The following is a 23,563-nucleotide window of genomic DNA, read 5'->3' on the forward strand; positions in this document are numbered from 1 at the left end:
TTGTTAACTCCTTGCTAACTATGAAAGAGTCATGTTCACTATCTCTATTCAGAAAATGAATTTGTCAAGTTTGGCAATGGATCCAATAAAATGATATGATTCTTGTTGTTTATCTAAGATTTCAAGGAATGAATATAGAAGGCTCGAAGACTCTTTTCAATGCTATTTGTAAGTGCTGAGGTGCTTGGTGTTAATTGAATATGTTCCCAACTTTTTATTGTTAGTTCGATGGTTATAACTTCTGATTCGGCCTTGTATATCCCCTTCCCTACATTATATTCTTTTGGTTATAATTTGTGTTGCCTTCTTAAGACTTTATTATTCTTCTTTCCATCTAGCTCTCTCCCCCTGTCGCTTTCTTAAGATGTTAAATATATATCTCTCCAAAAGCATTGACAAAAAGACACGTCTCAAAACTAATCATATTGTGATGCTTACTATTTGAGCGTATATGATAATAATACCTCTTGATTATGTTAACTATTATTAGTCTTTACTAGTCAGTTCCTCATAGGAAGTATTAATTGCAAATATTGGTCAACTCTTATATTTGATATTTGACCAAGAGTGATGATTATCCATATGCAATTAGAATTCCACATGGATATCCTTTATTGATTGTTTTACTATATGTTTGGACATTTTAATAGCTATCTGCAATTTGATTCAGAGGTAGAGTATTACGTAGATCACATAATGTTTCAAATTAGTATTATGATATTTTGGTTAATGATTAGATAATTTATATTTGTATTTGAATCATGAGTTTGTTTATGAAATGGTTACATTAAAATATTATCATATTTATTTATTTATCTATATTATTTTTGACAAAGTATACTTATTATTTGTCAATTTATAACATAATGTTGTATTGCTTTAGACATTATCATTATTATATGCTAATTTTTTTTTTAGCAACATATTATTAATAGTGTCAAAATGTATATTTTTTATTTTTTATTTAGTTATTAAGATATAAATATTCGTGTTACACTAATAATATATTATTATATTATATCATATCATATTATTACTATTTATTAATCATTTAGATATTATATTTATTATTTAAATATTGTGTCATTTAATTAATTTGACCTCTGAGATTGGAGATATCATAGAGCTCAAAGAAATCAAATAAGAAAATAATGGATGCCTAACAATGAAGCTCTAACCTCTATTTATTATTTTCCTTCACCCTTCTAGATGAAAATAAAATATTATTTAATTGAACTCTCTAGAATCTTCTCGCTTTCCAGTTTAATAATTAGTTGTGCTTCTAGAAAATGCACTCTCTAGAAGCTTCCCCTTTCTGATACAATAATTAGTTGTGCTTCTAGAAAATTAAATTAATTAAATATAAAGGCACCTTTATATTTATTTATAAACTTTAATTTAATTTATTTCTCCTAATTTCTCCACTTAGCCTTTGGAGAATGAAAAGATAAGAGATCCATTGAGGGCCCAAAATATGGGGAACATTACATTCTAATAGAATGTTATAAAGTCCTCTAACAAGGCCACTCCTAATAGAGTCACATTTAGCAGTGTGTTTTGCAACTTTTAATAGGGTTGGCTCCTAATAGAGCTCACTTTAGAAGAGTGAAAAGATTGGTGGCATGTTACTGGTGGTTTTTTCCAAATTGGGTTTCTAAGTTAAGTTCTATTATCAAACTTGTGTGGATGTTATTTGTGATGAATTACTATTAATATTTGTATTCTACAAGTCTATTATATTGAGGATAGTGGAATACTAGTTGATGTTACTAATAATTTGCTATAGAGACTAAGCTAATGAATGTTAAGATCTGAAGTAGTTTAACTATTTGATTATTCAATTGGTACATTTGGACCTTGGAATTATTCTTAAATTTTGAAGGTACTCAAAGTTAAAGATCAAGATGCAAAAGAAGTAGGTGCCAAGGTTGAACAAAGATAACTTCCCTACATAGGAAATTTTGATGAGGCTACATCTAGCAGAAATTGGTGATGGTGCACAACATTTTGTTGACAATGCATATGTGGAGATAACAATTCTTCCTTTGACAACTCAATAGTTGAAAGAGAAGAAAGAACACAACCAATCTATGTTAGAGATTGCATCAGCCCTAATCTATCCCAAGTTTGATGACATTAAAGATTACAAGACTGCTAAGGAAATATGGGACACACTATAGACCATCTATGGAGGAGACAAGAATGTCCTGAGAGAAAAATCAGAGAGCTTGAGATGTAAGTTTGATGAAATGAGAATGATGGAAGGTGAAAATATTGTTTTGTATTGTGGGAGAATCAAAGAGATTGTAAATTCTATAAGAGAAGCTAATTGAAAGATTGATAATGAAACTGTGATTAGTAAGGTATTGAGAACTCTACTTCCTATTTATGTTATTAGGTTTTCTACAATACAAGAATTGAGATGTATTGCTAGTAATAACCCAACTCTAAAAGGTGTGATTGGTAGGCTTACTACTTTTGAGATGCCAAATTTTGATAATTTTACTCCTACCACTATTGAATCTTCTTTTAAATTACAATTAGTTCTTAGTAAGAAAGGGAAAGAAAAATGTGTGAAAAGTGACAGTGATGTTTCCAATGATGAATTTGATGAGCCTGAAACAATGATGGCCACAAGACTTCCAAGAGGTGGAGGAAAATACAAAGGTAAACTTCCTATAATCTATTTTTCATGTAAAAAAGTTGGTCATATTGTTGCAAGATGTCCTAACAAAGAAGATAAGGATAAAAGAAAGGAAATTAATTACAAAGGAAGAAGAGATCATCAAGACAATAGGAAAAACAAGGACTACAAAGACAAAGGTAAGAAGTCTTATTACATTACTGAAGAAGAGACTAATAATGAATCTGAAAGTAATGATGAAGAAGTTGTCTATGTTTCTATGAAAGAAGATTATGGTGTAGATGAGAAAACTACATTAATCTCTAATGTGAATAAAAGTGATAGATGGATAATTGATAATGGTTATTCAAACCACATGACTGGTGATAAAAGTAAATTTGAAACTATTAGACCATACAAGGGTAGTTGTGTTAAGTTTGGCAATTATGTACCATGTTTTGTGAAAGGTAAAGGATCAATACAATTAATTGATAAGATCAAATCTAAAAACGTCTATTGTGTTGAAGGACTTAACTATTATATTTTGAGTGTTTCACACTTTAAAAAATTAGGATACAAAGTTGAATTCTATCATAGCAAGGCCAAAATATTTGATGTTGATGGTGAACTAATTGGAAGTGGTGATCAAACAAGAAGTAACTTGTTCTATCTAGATTTATCTGACGAGGCATGTTTGTTTGCACAATATGAAGATATATGGTTATGGCACATGAGGTTATGTCATGTAAACTTTGAAAATTTGGTGAGCATTAGTAAGATGAGGAGAGTAAGAGGTTTTCCAAAACTAAAGAAACCAGATAATGCTATTGTAAATAATGTCAATTGAGAAAAATGACAAAATCTAGTTTCAAGAGAAAGACATATTCATCTAATGATATTTTGGAATTGGTTCAAACTGACCTTTTTGGACCTATAGTTGTCCAAAGCTATTATGGACATAGATTTTTTATTATATTTGTTGATACTTTAAATATAGTGCAAGTCAAGAAAGGTACAAATTTTACACCCTTTGAAATGTGGTATGGATATGCACCTAATGTGAAGTATTTTAAAGTTCTTGGATGAAAATGCTTTATACTAAAGGATAATAGAAATGGAAAACTCGATGCTAAAAGTGATGAAGGCATATTCTTAGGTTATTCCACTAAGAGCAAAGCTTTTTTTTTTTTTTACTTCTAACACTAACATAGTTTTGGAAAGTGCAAATGTGAAAGTTGATGAATAAGTAGAAAAGAATGAAGTTGAATGCAAGAAAAAACCTAAAGACCAAAGTACATTCATAAATGTAAATGAAGGTGCTCCCTGCACCCTACCTAAGAAAGAGAACAAAGCTACAAATCAACAACAAAATGGAAATGTTGAGCTGCAATAGCTAGTTACTGAGAAATAGACTATGGGTGTCAAGAAATAGAAAAATGATGTCGAGGTATGAGTTGAAGGAGCCAAACATTAGGAAGACAATGGAAAAAAAGAAGAACCTAAACTTGAACCTATACAAGAAAGAGAAAATGAACTTGAAATCATTTTTCAAGATGAACCTGTAGAAGAAGAAAGAAGAAAAGAACATGTACTAGAAAAATATGTGAGAAGACATCATGCACCTGAGAAAATCATTGGTGATAAAGAACCTGGAGTCATGACAAGGAAAAGACTCAGAAGTGACACATGTTTACTTTGTAGTTTTGAGCCCAAATCAAATAAAGATGATTTGGAGAATGAAGATTGGATTCAAGAAATGAATGAAGAAATTGAGAAGATATAAAAGAATAAAACATGGACACTAGTGCCTAAACCAAAGGAAAAAAAAATGTTACTAGAATAAAATGGGTATTCAAGAATAAGTTGAATGAAAAAGGTGAAGTCACAAGGAATAAGGCAAGGTATCTAAAGGATATGCACAAAAAGAAGGAATTGACTATGGGGAAACATTTTTCCTTGTTGCAAGATTAAAAGGAGTTAGAACACGACTTGCATATTTTAATTATAAAGAATTAAAAGTTTACCAAATGGATGTCAAATCTACATTTCTAAATGGAATACTTGAAGAAGAAGTGTACATTGAGAAGCCAGAAAGATTTGTAGATCCCAACATGAATAATATGGTATTGAAACTGCACAAAGCTCTATATGGTTTGAAACAAGCCCCTAGAGCATGGTATGAAAGGTTGCACAATTACTTGGTGAAGATTGGATTTGCAAGAACCAATGATAACAGTAATCTGTACTTGAAGACTAGTAATAACAATGAGGTTTTTTTATCTGAAATATTTTTTGATGATATCATATTTGGAGGAAAGGAAGCATTATTCAAATCATTTGTTGATGATATGAAGAAGAAATTTGAAATGTCTATGTTTGGTGAGATCAAATTCTTTGTTGGTTTACAAGTTTATCAAATTGAGCAAGGTACTTTTATTTCTTTATCAAAATACATCAAGGAGTTTTTAAAAGAATTTGGTATGGAAGACTCAAAACTAGTAAGTACACCTATAGCTATAGGACACAAGTTATCTAAGAATGATGATTATATTGATGTGAACTAGACACTATATAAATTGGTGATTGGAAAGCTACAATATGTTGTTCACAACAAACATGATATTGCATTAGCAGTTGGGATGTTTGCAATATTTTATACAAGTCTTAAGGAGAATCACATGATGGCAGTAAAAAGGATATTAAGATATTTGAAAGGAACATGAGACTATGGATTGCATTACAAGAAGAATGAAAAGTTTGAACTAAAGGTGTTTACTAATTCTGATTGGGAAGGAAATGTTGATGACTGAAAAAGTACAAGTGGAGGAGAATTCTTTTTAGGAAATAGGCTAGTTTCATGGACAAGAAAGAAGCAAAAATGTGTTTCTCAATCAAAAATTGAAGCTGAGTATGTGGCAAGAGCAATGAATTGTTCAAATATTATATGGATCAAGAAATTATTGAAAGGAATGAAGGAAGAGGTCATTGATGTAGTTGTTATCTATTGTGATAACACTAGTGCTACAAACATATCAAATAATTTTTTAATGCATACAAAGACTAAATATATTATTATCAAGTATTAGTACTTGAGAGAGCTAGTTCAAGACAAAGAAGTGAGATTGGAGTATGCAAACACTAAGGAGAAAATTGTTGATATTTTCACTAAAGATTTACATAAGGATGCTCATGAATATCTAAGAGGTATATCAAGGGAGATTCCCTTAGACAAGGCTACTTAAGCCTAGATGGAGCTCTACATCAAATGTGTTGATCAGAATGTTTTACAAGTTGATGCAGATAGTCCTACTTTGGGAACTGCCTAAAGTAGTAGTAAAGGAAGAACTATAGTGCCTCTCATGTTTGCAATATATACCTTGTTATATTTTGATTCAAGAGATACTTGTATTCATGTTATATTTTCATGGAGATGACCTAAGGGTCAGATGTTATACCTTGATTTCAATATCATATATGCCAGACTACTATGTTGTTCAGTTTATCATATTTGCATGATGATGCCATTTTGAGATGACAACATGTTTTATGATGATATCTGGTTATCCAGTATTTGGACATATATCTGATTATGTTATGTGATGGAGTTAATTCTATGGTTATTTACTTTATTATTTTATGCTTTGTGTGAACATGAGTGATGTAAATGGATTACTTCAGTATAATTGAGTAAATGGTTAAATTAGGTGATTTAATGCATTTATTGCTTCAACTATCTTATTATAAGCAATTGCACTTGATCATGTGTTTTAGTGTATAGGATTTATATCCTTGGTAGTGGCACATGGAGTTAGTGATTCAACTATTCATTTTACCAATGTTGTCTTTGTATGGTCGACATATCTTATTTAAATGTTTAGATTAAACCTTCTGGTGATCTAATAAATCTGGACTCATTTGCATTATGTGACTAGACCTATGAAAGTGTCTATACATTTAGAGGTTCACATTGTCATGAAATTTTTTGAGGAAATTTCTATGATTTTGGGTTTTCGAGCGTTATTTTATTTATTCTTAATATATGGAAGCTTTGTCATAAATGAATTCCAATTACTTGGAATAGCCTATTTTTGTTTGGGTCGATTCAGGGTTTAACTAGGCTGGTTGGTTATTTACCCTATTTAATTATTCACTCAAAAAGTGAATAAGTATTGAAAGAGGAAATTAATTCCTCACTCCTTACTTTTGGAAATTGAGAATTTGAGAGCTTTTTCCAAAATCCTCTTCTAGAGGATTACTTTTTTGTTCATTGTGAGAGTTTTCAGCATGGGATCTTTGTGAGGTTAGTCTCATTGGATCTAGCTTGAGGAAACCTTGTTGTGTCATGATTTCCAATAGCTTCTGCAGGTTATTTATTTTATTGGGTTGTTTCCTGTTTATGCCCCTTTTATTGTCAGGTAGGGCTCTCTCGTTTTCATGTTTTAGCTTAGTTTTTGGTTATGTTTCTGGTAGTTGTATGTTAGGAGGTTGAGAACTAGTGTTCCCCTCTATTTCTATTTGCTAGTACTACATAGTTGGTCAGGTATGAAGGTTTCCTTGTTTTCAGGATGAGGGTTTGGAGTTTCACACTGTTACGTTGGTCATTTTTTCATACGGTGTCCAAACCTAAATTTTATTGGATTTTTTTGAGTTTTGCACCCTAAGACCATATGGATTTAATTTTCAAAGTATTTCAATTTTGGGGTTTTTACCTCATTTTGCACGTTTCCCTATTTTCTCAGTTTTTCTTGGCATGATGTTGGTCATGGACCTGGATCATCTATTGGGATGCCAGTTTGATCATTATTGCATTTTTATGTTGCATTGGGATGCATTTCCCATTTGCTCTCCTAAGTTATTAATCAGTTGAGTATGTTATTGGTTGTGTTCTCATCCAACCCTTGTGTTTTGATATTTGTGATGGTGGTGTGCCCGCTCATGAGCACGTGTGTGCATTTATCAGGTGACTTATGAGGCCCAAACTCTCGGTGGTAATGCGATTGAGTTATATCTTTTGGGTTGGGTTGGGAATATGCATGCCTATGGGTGCTCATTGTTGGATGAGTATGGGTAGGGTAGGGTATCTTCATGGAGGGAATTCCACTGCATCCCTAGTGACCATACCCAGCTTGACAGGTACAAGGCTTAAATAAGTGATAACTAAATAAAATATTGGGTAGTAATAAACTTAAGATAATAAAATGTGTGAGCACCCGATTAAGTTTGAGAAGACAACATGCGATCCCTTTGTTGAGAAGTTGATTCTGCACCACACTAGCTTGGGCTACTTGATGTCATGTTATTTCCTCTCCAAGAAAATCCCTACATAGTAACCCATTGAGTGTCTGACTAGGACCTATTTTACTTTCATTATTAAGTGTTAGCCATGGATGTTTTTTTTAAGTGTGTTTGTGGTTGGATCATTATCTCCATCAGGACAATGGGAGTGGACCTATGGGTTTCACATGGTTGGGAGGCATAGTTACCTATACCACTGTTGGGGATTGGTTTATAGAGATAGTCTATTGTTCCAGTGCAACCATTGCTTGATGCCTCCACTTGATACTTTGGGTTTTGGAGTATGCTTTCTTGTGATTTATGCTTTCATTGGAATGCTTGGATATCGTGTTTAGATGACGTTGGTTATTTGACGCATTTCCTTATTATGATGTTTAGTATATGATTTAGATGATGTGATTTGATTAGTTAGAATATCTATTTCTTTACTTGTTAACATGTTAGATTTCATTTTCTTATGAAGTTATTATCTCTTAATAGTGATGTCCTTATAAGACAACTCTGACTATCTAGTTGGCAGTTTGGCATGTTACGCATGGGGGATGGCTAAGACCTTTGAAGTCTCATGATGCTATTATGGTTGGGAGGAACCACGCACTTAATTTTGCTATTTCAACTCATTGCAGTGGTTCTTTCAATACATTTCCTTCACTACTATGTTTAGATGGTTAGATTTAGTTTCCATCTTTTAGTTGTTATTGTTCGAGTGTCCATGCCTCAATTGTGGATCCAGTACTCCATGGTGTGGAGGAAAAATCTTTTCCATCTTTTTATCTCTTTTTTTTTGGTGTATTGTTATGGTTCCTCATATGAGACTTTACTTTCTTGTGTGAGAGTGTGAAATTTGCGTGGTTCTTTGAATTTCCTCATGTGGCTTATTGCACTTCCTCATGAAAACCTCAACACCAGTGTAGTGCATTTTGGTTGCTAGTCCTAGCAGTTTCTCGTGTGGGATGGCATTTTCTCACATGGCTTGGTGTACTTTCTCACACAAAAAGGTACTTCCTCACGTGAGACTATCAGTTGTAAATTCTCTTATGTGAAAAATAGGGGCATCTCCACAATTTTTTGGAGAACGCAATTTGGACTTTTGAGTACCCTTTTGGAATGCTAGTGTTTCCTTGCTTCAACAAATTAGAGACTTTTTGTTCTAGTGTTAATCTTTGGTTTGCATTCTTTAGTTGGTCATGTCAGTTTGGTAGTAGCGTTTGGAGATCCATTGGTGTTTGGATGTTTAGTTAGTCTTCCATTATGATCTTTGTGATCCTCGTATGTTGAGTGTCGTGTGCATCCATACTTGTTTCAAAAAAAAAACTTGACTTATTTTTATCCTTGTTCGGAGGATCTTTGGGTGGGACATTACATCTAGTATTAGCGCCCATGTTGCAACATTGGGATCTTTGTGTTATGCTTCCACTATGATTTTGTTTTCAATATGTGTATTACTATCTTATGGTTGGTATTATGATATCTTGTTGGTTCATGCTTGCAACTCTTATGATTGTGATGTTTGTTTTGATGCTTATCCTATGAATTCCTCAGTGATGCCTCCTACACAGACCTAGTGGTTGGAATAGTGACTGACAGAATGAGGAAGAACAGCAGGTTGGTGGGGAAGAGCGGGTTAATAACAATGAGGGTGGCATTGAGGTATTGATGCCCATGCTACAAGAGATTCTTGCTTAGTTGGGACCTCATGTAGGGGAATGCCAATAGGAAAGTGGTTGAGAATAGGGATCTTATCATGGAGATTTCCACATGTCTAAGCATAGAGAGGAGGAGCATGAACATGAACATTCTCGTACACCACCGGATGGCCGAAGGCATCATCAGGGTGGTAGGAACCACAATGATGAAGATTCCATCCTTTTGGACATTATGAAGACTCTTTACCAATCCAAACTACTACTCTATGATGGCAAGGGAGGTGGCCTCAAGGCGGAGACTTGGTTATTAGACATGGAGCATTGCTTTACCATGTACCCATATGCAACCAATTCGAAGGCTCGTTGTGCAATTATGCAACTCAGAGACCACACATCTATTTGGTGGAATATAGAGGGGAAAAAGCTCCAAATTAGCATCGTAGATCTCACCTAGGAGATCTTTGAGGAGAGGTTATGAGAGAGATTCCTATCTCCTCAGTTTAGGGAGGCTCGTGCTAATGAGTTCTATGAGATTAGATAAGGGCACATATCAGTGAACTAGTACAAGATCAAATTTTTTGAGCTTAGGTGGTACTCATCTTCCAATCATGATGAGTTACTCAATATTCTATTTGAGGCCTTAAGGATGCCTTTATTGGAGAGGTTTGTATGCATCAACCTAGGACTCTTATTCTTGTTGCAGAGAAGGCATGGATTATACAGAGTAATTTGGCCAGAGGGTTTAGTGGAAAAGAAAGTTCTCATAACCATATTGCACAAAATTCAAGACAAGATGCCTAGTTTTCTCAATCCTCAAGTAAGGGCCAAACTCAATCAATACCCATGCAAGGGGGCCAAGGGCACCAAAAGTGACAGGGTCCTCATCAGTTGGCTAAGGGTGGATAGAATCCTAGTGCCTTAGAGAAGAAAGGATATGACTAGAGCTGTGGTCAGAAGCCTCAATGAAATTTCCCTTCTCAGAGTAACTAGAAAAACTCTAGCAATGGTAGTGCACCTTATTCTAGTACTACCCAGGGTGTTTGTGAGAATAGTTCCCACTTTCCAGGGGAATGTTTCTCTTGTGGCTACCTTGGTCATAGAGCATGGAAATGCCTTATTAAACTAGCTATAGGACCTAATAGAAGTACAACCAAATTTGAGCTTATAGTGGGAGATGCTAGTAGGAATCATCAAGTATTTGTAGTGGTTGATAACCATCAAGCTGAGCACCAAGGTACAGTAGTTGAGACTATAGGTACATTATATGGTATTTCATCTTCAATGTTATTTGACTCAAGTGCTTTAGATTCTTTTATTTCACCATTTCTTGTTTAGCGATGTGGGCTAGTCGCAATATGCTGAGTTGATAGGTGGTAGGTTGAGTTAGCCATAGGATCCACAGTGGCCGTAGAGGCCTTGGTCAGAAGTTGTAGTTTGAACTTGGGTACCTTCACCACCACAATGGATTTTCACATCCTACCTCTAGGATCATATGACATTGTGTTGGGCATGGATTGGTTAGTTACCCATTAGGAAAACATAGATTTTCATCATAATTTGGAACAATGTGTTGATGACACAGGTAGGCAGGTGGAACTTTTGGGGGTCCAGAGACTAGTCTCACTTTGAATATCTCAGTTAATCAGCTGAAGTGGAGTATATAGAAGGGTTGTTAGTTGTTCGTTGTTTCTATCAGTGACCTTGAGAAGGCTGAGAGTTGTACAGTGACACTTGATGATCACCCACTCCTTCATGAGTATGCAGATGTGTTTCCTAATGAGATACCAGCTATGCCACCTTAGCATAACATTGATTTTTGGATCAATCTCGTACTAGGAGTGGAGCCGATTTCACGAGCTCCTTACTGCATGACTACTTAGGAGTTGAATGAGCTCAAATTGTAGTTGGAGGAATTATTTTCCAAGGGTCATACTCATCCTAGTGTATCCCCATGGGGTGCACCAATCATCTTTGTGAAGAAGAAAGGTGGATCATTATTTTTATTCATTGACTATCGGTAGTTGAATAAGGTGATGGTGAAGAACCAATACCCTTTTCCAAGGATAGATGACTTGTTCGATCAGATGAAGGGAGCAAGAGTGTTCTCAAGATTGATCTTAAGTTAGGATACCATCAGCTTCGTATCCAGGTGGCTGATATTCATCAAACATCTTTTTGTACATGGTATGGACATTATGAGTTCATAGTTGTACCCTTTGGGTTAGCCAATGCTCCATCAGTATTTATGAGTTTGATGAATGGAGTATTTTGTACTTACCTGGACCAGTGTGTCATTGTATTCTTGGATTTGGATGACATATTGATCTATTTGAAGATTGTTGAGGAACATGAGGTCCATTTATGCCAAGTATTGTAGTTTTTGAGAGACCATCAATTGTATGGCAACTTGGGTAAATATGGATTCTTCCAGTCAGAGGTGAAGTATATGAGGCATATCATCACAGGTGATGGTATTGCAATGGATCTGGATAAAATCTGAGCTATCATAGATTGGTCGGTACCCACTAATGTTTCTAAAGTTCAAATTTTAATGGGCTTGGTGGGATATTACTATCACTTCATGAAGGATTTCTCACAAGTGGCTTATCCCATCACTTATCTTTAGTGGAAAGGGAAGAAGTATGTTTGTTCAAACCAGTGTGAGGTAGCATTTAATGCTCTTAAGGAGTGTTTGACTAGTGCACCAGTCCTTGTAGTGCCTAATCTTGTAGGTGATTTTATGGTTTGCATAGACACTTTGTTGGAAGGTGTGGGTGTTGTTTTGATGCAGGATGGTCGATTGATTGCATATGAGTCTAGAAAACTCAAGGACCATGAGCTCAACTACCCCATTCATGATTTGGAACTTGCGGTCATGGTGTGTACTCTTTTTCATTGGAGGCATTTGCTTTTTGGACACAATTTTGAGTTGCATAGCGATCATAGGAGCTTGCAGTATATTTTTACTCAACCAAACTTGAATGCAAGCCGGTGTTATTGCATGGAGTTCCTATGTGAATATAACTTTGATGTTCACTACATTAAAGGGAAAGAAAATGGCATCACGGATGCCTTGAGTAGGATACGACATGAGATACCAATCTTGTCATTGGGAGTGGATTTGCAAGGTCGTATCTTGGAGGCTTTGCCTAGTGACGCATGGTATCATGAGGTGGGGGTGGAGATTGAGTATGGACGTACCCTTGAGGGGAGGTTTTTAAATTATTTTCTTGAATCTGATGGACTACTGTGACACTTGGGGCATATTTATATACCAATGTTGGGTGATCTTCATACCTTAGTTTTGTCATAAGTGCATCGTGCACCGTATTCTACACATCCTAACATCAAGAAGATGCATGCCGATCTTAAATAGTTGTACTTTAGGGTAGGGATGGGGTGTGATGTTTTTTATTTTTTTGCTAGATGTCTCGAGTGCTAGGGAGTGAAGCCAAAGCATCAACATCTAGCGAGTTTTTTGCAGCCACATACCATCCCAAAGTGGAAATGGGATATGATATCTATTGATTTCATTACTAGGTTTCCTATGTCTTCATGATAACATGATTGTATCATGGTGACAGTGGACAAGTTGTCAAAGGTAGCACATTTTTCACCCATGAGGACATCCTACACAACTTCTTTTGTAGCGCATGTTTTCTTGGAGGATATTGTGTGTTTGCATGGGATCCCTCATTAGATTATTTTAGATAGAAACCTAGTGTCTACTTTAGGACCGTGGACATCTCTCTAGCATGCTTTGGGCGCATAGCTTAATTTTAGTTCAACTTATTACCCAGAGACTGATGGTTAGACAGAGAGAGTGAACCAAGTTCTGGAAGACATGCTTTTCATGTATGTTATGGACTGGCAGGTGAAATGGGATGATTATTTATACCTTGTTGAGTTTTCATAAAACAATGGGTATCGTAATTCTCTTAGCATGTCACCTTTTTAGGCCTTGTATGGTAGATCGTGTCATACCCCTTTGAGTTGGGATCGAGTACTTTTAGGTCCAGAGATGTTTCAAGATATGGAGTAGTAGGTTGTTCATATAAGAGAGCATTTGGTTACTACTCAGAACAGGCAGAAGAAGTATGCAGATGCACATAAGTTGGATCATCACTTTTCTATTGGTGATAGGGTGTTTTCGAGAGTGCGTATGAGGAAGAGCCCCATCTGTTATGGGAAATGCTCTAAGTTGGCAACGCATTTCTTTGGACCATTTGAGATCCTCGAGAGGATTGGTCCTATTTCTTAATGACTAGCATTGCCACCTAGCCTATCATACATCCATGATGTTTTACATGTTTCTATTTTGAGATAGTATATTCCTAATGTGACCCATGTTCTTGATTGAGATGCTTTGTAGGTCGAGCATGGGTAGCTTTATTTGGAGCCCATTCATATCCTTTAGCATCGAAGACTGACTTTGAGAAATCAAGACATAGAGTAGGTAAGGGTCCAATGGGACCCAAGCGATGAGACCTCTGCTACTTGGGAAGATGTTACACAATTGAAAGGATTGTACCCCTATCTTTTTGCTAGCTTCCAGGAGTAAGCCTATGCCTAGTGGGGGAGGATGTATTGATTCTTGTGTTTTCAGTTTGTACCTTGTTGATTTTGATTGGAGAGATACTTTTACTCGTACTCATGTTATGTTTTCATGGAGATGACCTGAGAATTAGATGTTATACCTTGATTTCAGTATCATAGATGCTAGACTACTATGTTATACCTTTTGGAATTCTAGTGTTTCCTTTCTTTGAAAAATTGGAGACTTTATGTTCTAGTATTGTCTTTGGTTTTTGTTCTTCAGTTGGTCATGTCAGCTTGGTAGTGACATTTGGAGATCCATTGGTGTTTGGATGTTTGGTTAGTCTTCCCTTGTGATCTTTGTAATCATTGTATGTTGAGTGTCCTGTGCATCCATACTTGTTTCAAAAAAAAAATCTGGTCTTATTTTTATCCTTGTTCCAAGGATCTCCGGGCAAGGCATTACAAGGATAGAATGTTGTATGAGCCATATAGAGATGGAAAATGGAAACTTCAGTACTGACATGAAGATATATACATAATCAAGATGTATGAGATAGATAAAGTGTCTTTGGCATTGTGTTCAAAGAGGGAGAAGATGTAATTTAGTTACCATGGCCTGAAATAAAGAAGAGGGAGAATATCGAAGGAATTACCTATGCATTGATCAACAAGAGGGAGTTCATATAACTAGAGGCGTTTTCAGCAATACAGATAAGTTTGGTTGACTTCATGATCCGATATGATAGAGGGAGCTTATGTGTTGCATATCGGAGTAGAATCAAAATGAAACTAAAAAAAGAGTTTGATGGAATCAAAAATGAGAATCACAATGAAACTTTGGGTATTATTGAATATCTAATACTAAACACAAAGGGATTTTTCTCGATGCAGTACATGTTTTGGATTACATGGTAACTAGGATTAATTGGAACAATTGTTATGTTTTCATTGATGTTAAATCTTATTGGTGAGATAGTTTGCTATCTGATTTGAGTGTCATATCTAGATGATTGATGAAGAGGATTTGAGGAGTTGGACATAACAATAGCACCTAGAGGAAAAGTTGACTTATGAGAAGAAACTATAATGGACACTTGATTAGTTAGACTTTCACAAGATAAATTGATTGTTTAATCATGCTACAAGTGAAGAAGACAGTTGTATTGAAGTCTTGAAGAAATGATCAAAGATTGACGAAATGCATAGGCTTGACCAAGAAATAGAGTATAAGATTAAAGAACTCTCAATATATGTTGAATGATGCTAGTGTCGACTGAGTGCCAGCATAAGCTGAGAAAAAGTAGTGTTGACTAAACATCAATTTTGACCAAGTGTTAGTATATGTGCCGAAAAATAATGTTAGTAGTGATCAAGTAACCCAGTGATGATCGAATGTTGAAGCATAGTGTTGGCCAAGGGACAATATTTTGACATGTTATGAGAAATTGTGATTACCAGCTAACAAAGTTGATTTCTTGGGATACGTAAATCGTGGAAGATAAAGATGGATGACCTAGAACATTTAAGTCAAAGAAAATCGTGTTTGTACGTTTCTATGAAAGGATTCAAGAAGTTTGGAGAAGTTTCTAGACAAGAAGGAGGAGACTTAATGATGGAAGGATTTAATGAATCTGACCTAACCCTAAGATCTACGGTGGTATTTAAGAAACAAAAGATCAGGATTACCTATTTAAGGAGGCACGAGAGCTAAGCTTGTGTGTTTAAAAATGGATGTGAAGACCTAGCAAGGTTGGAGCAATTGTTGATGCTATTGACTAGTGAACCTAAGAAGGAGGCTAAATAGAGTTGAGAAGGGTGTTTTCTTGAAGGGTAGCCTAGAAAATCAGAGACAGAGGTCAACAGGAAGGCCAGACAATGGATCAACTCATGAATATAATTGTGATCTATATTTGCAAAGTGAGTTGTACTTATTCAGATCAAACCTATTGTTACTTTCTAACCATTGTATCAGTATTGAAATCTTTTAATCAAGGTTGACATATCAATCATATGTAAATCCTTTAATCAAGGTGGCATTCTAATAGAATGTTCTAAATTCCTCTAACAAGGTCACTCCTAATAGGGTGATTAAATCCTTTAACAAGGTCACATTTAACAATGTGTTTTGTAACCTTTAACAAGATTGGCTTCTAACAAAGCTCACTTCAAAAAAGTGAAAAGATTGGTGACATGTTACTGATGGTTTTTCCCAAATTGGGTTCCCAAATTAAATTCTACTGTCAAACTTGTGTGGATTTTATTTGTGATGAATCACTATTAAAGTTTACATTTTGCAAGTCTATTACATTTAGGGCAGTGGACCTCTAGTTGATGTTACTGATAATCTACTACAGAGACTAAGCTAATGGATGTTAAGATCTGAAGTAGTTTAATTGTTCGATTGTTCAATTAGAACATTTGGACCTTGGATAAATGATTCTCCCCCCTCTCAACTATTCTAAATATCCTAACAGCAAGGAGTCATAATAGGTGGTTTAGCTCTCCAATAACATAAGGAAGGAGATAATACTTTCACCGGGTTATACATTCTTCCACATTTCTAATTTCCAATATGTATATGATAAGCTCTAAAATCTTGGTTGAATGTTGATGGAATTTTCTTGTCAATATAGTTAGAACATGGCTCCAAATGAACTATTGTTTTCTCCAATGTTTAATTTAGTAACATCGTGCATAAGAAGTCTAAATTCATTGCTACCTCTATGAGAATATATTTTGTTTCATATTTTTTTTGAGATTGAAAGGATTCTCAATCTAGTGCAGACTTATACAGGGGAATTTTTTCTATATGCCATTGAGATAAGGGACGACACTCTTATAGAATCAAGGAATTGTTATAAAAAACCTAAAGAATTGCTTATACTGACTTTTGTAAGCCTAAATAAGGTAGAGAGTTCAACCCATGATAAAATAAGATCAATCAATGCAATAAGAAATCATACTAAGATTCATCCAAGAAGACCAACAAGGTCAAGATGAAGAGTGTTTTTTTACCAAATGAATAATGAGTTATACCTGCAAGATAAGAGAAGGAAATCATAAGAAAATAAATAATTAATAAGCTTAAGAAAACAATATTAACTCATTAGTTCATGGTGATGAAAATGGTGTTAATATTTTTGTCCTGTCGAGCGATAAGTGATCAAGCACATTGTATAAATCCTTGGTCGAGGTAGGTTTAGTGGCATGCTTATTGTTGTAATCACTAGAGGTTAGGGTTGCTAGAAGTTGGAAGATAGGTTGATAGAAGGTATCCATGGCCTAGCCAGTTGCCAATTGACACTCTAGCACTAGGATGCTTAGTGGCAAGATAGGGTATCTCGTGCCTATCCTCGGGTAGGGAGGGCCTTTCTCGGTAGAGATTGTGTGGGGATACTAAGGGTCCACTGATGGGAGGTTAATCCCCTGACAATGCTTCTTATCTCCACTAAATGCCAAGGCTTGGACAAATACATTCAATTCTACATGTATTCCATCTTCTTATAGCGGGTATTTTACCTTTATGTAATTTTAGTTTCTACAATTAATTTAATTATTTCCTTTCCTAAAATAGTTACTTTAATTATATCCTTTCATTAAATAGTAAATTTGGTTATTCCTTTTTACTTAAATAGAAATCAGTTACTTTTATTACACTTGTTGTACTTTTTCAATTGATTATGAAAAGTAGTCATTATAACTGTATTCTTTTAGATGAATATGGAAAGTAATGCAAATTGTTGTATTTCATCAATGCTTTAAAATGTTAGGAAAATGGTTTGTTACAAACTTGGAGAAAGGTACTTAAATGAGTCGATGAATTAAGGTACTTAAATAAGGCATTGTATTCAAATAGAAGTATGCAAATGAGTATATTCAGGGCGTCAAATAAATGAATGCCAATTTAAGAAAGATCATAGATAAGGTAAGTAATGCAAAGGAGGGTGGCATGAAACATTTAAGGGTGTTGGAATTTTTAGAAAAACATTGTGTCTAAGACAATGATTAACAAAGAGAAATCCCTATATTTAAAATAGGAAATGGAAGAAACTATGGAGATTCACAAATAGTACAACACCAAGTAATAATTAAATCGACAATGTACACTAAATGAGGTAAATACTTTAATTGAAAAATGATAAAAAGGAACAAAGTGGATAGATTTATAAATATGACAACACTAAGTAATGATTAAATGGATAATGTACATTATTTCTTAACCCTTTTCTCTAATTATTTATTACTATCACATTACATGTAATGATGTAAAACAAGATTTATTCAAACATATGATTATATAAAAAATGTACACAATCTCTTTACTATTTCCTCTAATTATTTATTTCTATTACATTACATGAAATATTTAAAACCTGATTGATTGATATATACAACTATCAACCCCTGCAAATCATTGCAAACCCTAGATAGAAAATAAATAAACATTTTACAAATTTCTTGTAATATTTTTTAAACCCATAGGAACCCCAACTATTCAGTTCATGTTTCCTCTTATTATTTCCTTGTTTGACAATATTTCCTACAACTTAACATTCAAAAACCTTTGAATACCCCATTTACTAAAGGAAAAATTTGTGAATAGAACAAAATTTTGGTAAGTATGAAGATGACAGTGATAAACTTAAAGAAACCCTCATATTAAAGATGACAAATGGAAGAAACTTCGGAGTTTCACAAAAGGTACAACACCAACCAATGATTAAATCAACAATGTACACAATATCTTGACCATTTTGACTTATTGTTTTTTTCTATCATATTAAATTCACTGATTTACACTAAGAGTGATACAAACGTACAATTATCAGCACAATTAAATCCTAAGAAACCCTTAACGATAACTAAATTAACATTTTACAAATTCTCTTTTACATTTCCTCTTTTTTTAAAACTCACAGAAACCCCAACTATTCAATTCCCATTTCGTTTAATTATTTCCTTCTTTGACATTATTACCTACAACTTAACCTTCAAAGAACCCTCACAAACCCCATATATAAAATGAAAAAAATGAGTAGAACAATTAACAATGATTAAATCATACTACATGCAATGATTGCAGTAAATATGTCAAAAGAAAATGATAAAGACAGAGAAAACCCCTATTTCAACCGAAAATGGAAGAATCTTTGAACATTCACAAAAAACACAATACAAAGATATGATTATATCGCTATTGTACACTATTTCTTAATCATTTCCTCAAATTATTTCTTTCTATCACATTAAATGCAATAATTTCAAGCTAGACCCAAAGACACATACAACTAAAAGCACAAGAAAATCATGAATTGACTAATTGAATGATAAATAACAATGAGATATTGCTACTTCGTGATTTCTCACCTTAAATAAGGAAGAAGAACAAGGTTGAGTGAAATAGAAGAAATGAAACCAACTGGAAGTGTTGGCAAGAGCTTTACAAGTAACTTCTACATGAAGAAAATAAATTGGTTTAGGGTTCCTTCCCCTTAGTAATTAGGTGAACCGCAAGTGGTAATGTGGCGTTTGGTGGACATGGAAGCATGTCAAGGTGAACAAGTTTAGGGCCAGTTGTGGTTAAAAGGGGTGATCATATGGGTTTAATAGGATGGGTTTTGATTAACACTAGGGACAAAATGTTTTATTTAAAATGACCCCTTTGCCACCTTTTCTACCTAGTAGATGGGTCACATTATAAAGTGATTCTCATTGACACAAAAGCAATTACTTATTGGATTTATTTTATTTTTTCTGGGCTTAAAAGTCATGAACATTGGGGGGTCTATGTGGTAGATTCTAGGTGAGTGTTTTGAAATGGCACTTTTTGACCACTTCTTACTTTGACTTCTACAAAGAGATTTGTAAATGTAGAAAAATGTAGAAACCTTAGCTTTAAGCTCTCGAGTCGCCTAGGGAGATACACCAAAAAAATTGATAAATTTTGACGTATGGGTTAGGTGATCTAGGTGTGCAAAGTTTGTCTAGGCAATTATCGAATCTCTTCCCCTAAGGAACCTAGTTGTCCAAAAGTATGGTTGTGTTTTGAGGCTTTGAAGATAAAAGTTGAATTTTGTGACTAGAGGAACCTAATTAACTATGGAAGAGAACCTAGTGTTTATTAAGATAAATTAAGTTACGAAAAATAAATCAAACAATTTGTTATTCCAATATAACATTAAAAATAGAATTTGTTCTAATAAAACATTTTTAAAATATTTTCTCTAATAAATTTTTTTTTTTATAAGTCAGCCTAACTTGGATGCAACTAAATTCTCTTGTAGACCATCCCTTGCTAAGATTAATTCTCAATTACAAAAGAGTCACTAAAAGGCCACAACCAATATTTATAATCATGAGGTTTCGATTGGACTAAATCTAACTAGATCCATTCCAATTGAAACACCCATGCCAGGTGGCACCCACGTAGGTCCCACATAGCTTCGGCTTGAACAGTTTCAGTTACATCCTCGTAGTTATTCAAAACTGTGACAAATGTGTATTTTCACCTAGCTTATTTGTTTGCTTGGTTATTGGTTTGTAGATGTGCTTGTGTATATAATTTTATTTTCATTTTACTTTTTATTGTTTTTTGTTTACTCATTTGGTTGTATGCTCACATGTTTTTAGCATGTTTATCTATCTCATAGTTTGTTTTAGCTTGTTTACCTATCTCATAGTTTGCTTCAATTTTATAGCATTTTTATTAAATAGAGTAAAATTTATTTTTGGTTTCTTTGTTTCTTGTGATGCATGTTTATATGTTGTAGAATTTATAGCATTTCTTTTTAAATTAAAGCGCTCTCAATTAAAGCGCTCTCTCTCTCTCTCTCTCTCTCTCTCTCTCTCTCTCTCTCTCTCTCTCTCTCTCTCTCTCTCTCTCTCTCTCTCTCTCTCATGTGTGACCTATATGTTCATTTTTTAAAATTAGTTTTTATTGCTTATGATTAGTGTTCGTCCTTGTATTTTATCTTATTGTGCTTTCTTATATTTTTGTCTTACCTAACTCTTTTTTATTAGAATTCACAGACCTCTCTACCTTGGACCATGTGCTACGTCCCCACTCTTCTCATTTTAGCCTAGGTCTAATCTCTAACTCGACATCTTATGTCTCTTAGTTGTCTTGTATCCTAATGATGGATCACAAAGTGTGATAAAAATGTTGATTCAAAAACTTCTACACAATCTATTCTAGAAATCTAGAACAAATTATATTGGGCAAGATTCTCTAATGCCATAAAAGGGCCCCAGATGTTATTTTAATTCAAATAACCACATTTGTAATTGCAAGAAAATGAGATATGAATATAGACATTTGATATCTATGTAAAACAAGACTATGGGATAAAAAACCCTATTTACCCTAATTGACATACATAATTCAATTAGAGGAAAATAACATAATGTACTCACAATAAAAAAGTTATATCCAATTCCTTTCAACTTCCTCACTAGCATCTTTAATATTGCTATAGATTTCAAACTACAAATGCTTGTGAGAATGCTAAGGAAATCGCTATAAAGTACATTATTGTTAAGATGCACCTTGCACATTAGATTGAAAGTTTTTTTTTTTGGGTTCTCTTTGACCATTTTGTTGACATGACCACCTTTCCATTGGTCTGATTTTTTTGCTCATTATGTGGCATCCACATTTGATCTATCTCAATGTAGTCATCATTGTGTTTCCTCAAATAAATCTACAATTAGATGTTGTACTTTTTTCTATATCTTTTTTATTTATTTACACCTTCCTTTCTAGTTGTCAAATTTGTGTTATTCATCACATTTACTTGGTCTACATTTAGAACTTCACTTTTTTATCAAATCAATGATTGATCTAATATCTTCCTCTTGTGATTCTTTCCTTTAATGGCCTTTGTCTTTGATGCTTCAATTTTCCAATGTGGCTCTCAAAGTATAGGTTGCTCTCACAAAGTTTACTTATCATTGATGCCTATGCTAATTTTTTTTAGTTGCTCTCTCAAATTTTTAGTTATCATCAACGCATATGTTACTTTTGTTTAGGTTACTCTTTCAACATTTCATTTTCCTCAATGCCTATGTTACTTTTGTTTAAGTTGTTTTCTCAAAGTTTAATAATCGTCAACGCATATGAAGTACTTGTGTTTGTTTGACGTACCAATCACCTTACATGCTTTGATGTCAATCCATGGATTTTTTCGCTCAAAACCACCTCAATCACCAATGAAACAAATTACCATCTTTCTCATTTGTTGTATCTACCATGTCACATGTGACCACATATTCGAATGAAAATATTATGACATTCAATATTAGAGATAAAATTCCATACAATTCCAACTAAACCATACAAAGCTAGTTCCTACAATTATAACAAACACTAATCAAGGTCACATAATAATCTTAACCAACTCAAATAAAAACCAAAGACTAAATTAAGCAAAAAAAAATATAGCCTAGTTTAATGTGTCATTCAAAATTAGATTAAGGTTTTAAATACATTCAAACTATAATTCCAAGATTCAAGCAATTCTTTGACCTTTCAAAAAATAGGTGTTTGACTTTTTGGCTAATAGAGAACCACTGAAGTTTTATAAAATGTAACATAAAGTCTTTCCTAGGAAGGTTCTTTATCTAATTCAATGATTTTTTTTATTATAAATCTTTCTATTGTCATGTTGAAAATTGTTTTAAAAATGAGCTACATTAAATGAAAAATTAAATATATGATCATTGCATCTTCTTTGTCTTTTCCTTTTTGAAAGTGTAAAGTTAAAACTCATTTAGACACTAGCTTGATATGTCATTATCATGACTAGATAGTGCATTTGAGACATTTCATCACATATGAGATTTTTTGAGGTTTTTCGTTGTACTTGTTACCCATTCAAAAACTTCAACAAGTTTTCATGGGTGATTTTTAATCTTAGTTAAGATATATGGTACAATTACTATGTATGATAGAATATTCCATCTCAATATGTGTTTTAACTTTATTTTTTTTAAATATCTTATTTCTATATATTAAACACAATTTCAATATTATAGTCATCTAGCCACAACTTTGGTGGCCATCAAAAATAGGCTTGAACCTTGCATTATTCATATTGGTCCCTAACCAATTTGTATTTATATGTTTTTTATCTATTGTCTACTTGTTTGCACATTTGGATCAAGTGGCATTTACTTTTAGCTAATTCGTCACAAATAAATAACTAATTGTTACTTTTGATTTAGAAACATCTTTTATTATGTGAAATGGAAAAAGGGCTTATTATAACCCACATTTTATTGAGGACTACTTACTCCAATATGAAATTGTTGGATCAATCTAGATATTAGGTCTCTAATGTATTACTCACTTAAAAGAAAAGATAGAACGTCACTATTGTAGATACCATTAGTAAGTAGAATAATAAAAATGGCATTTTGAACTATAATAAGAAAATCATTAAGATGGTCGAGAGGCTTGGTG

Source organism: Cupressus sempervirens, unplaced genomic scaffold, assembly GCF_028749045.1.
Source record: "Cupressus sempervirens isolate cs-2001-9-10 unplaced genomic scaffold, ASM2874904v1 CseChr00s100002_03, whole genome shotgun sequence".
NCBI classification, from domain to species: Eukaryota; Viridiplantae; Streptophyta; class Pinopsida; order Cupressales; family Cupressaceae; genus Cupressus; species Cupressus sempervirens.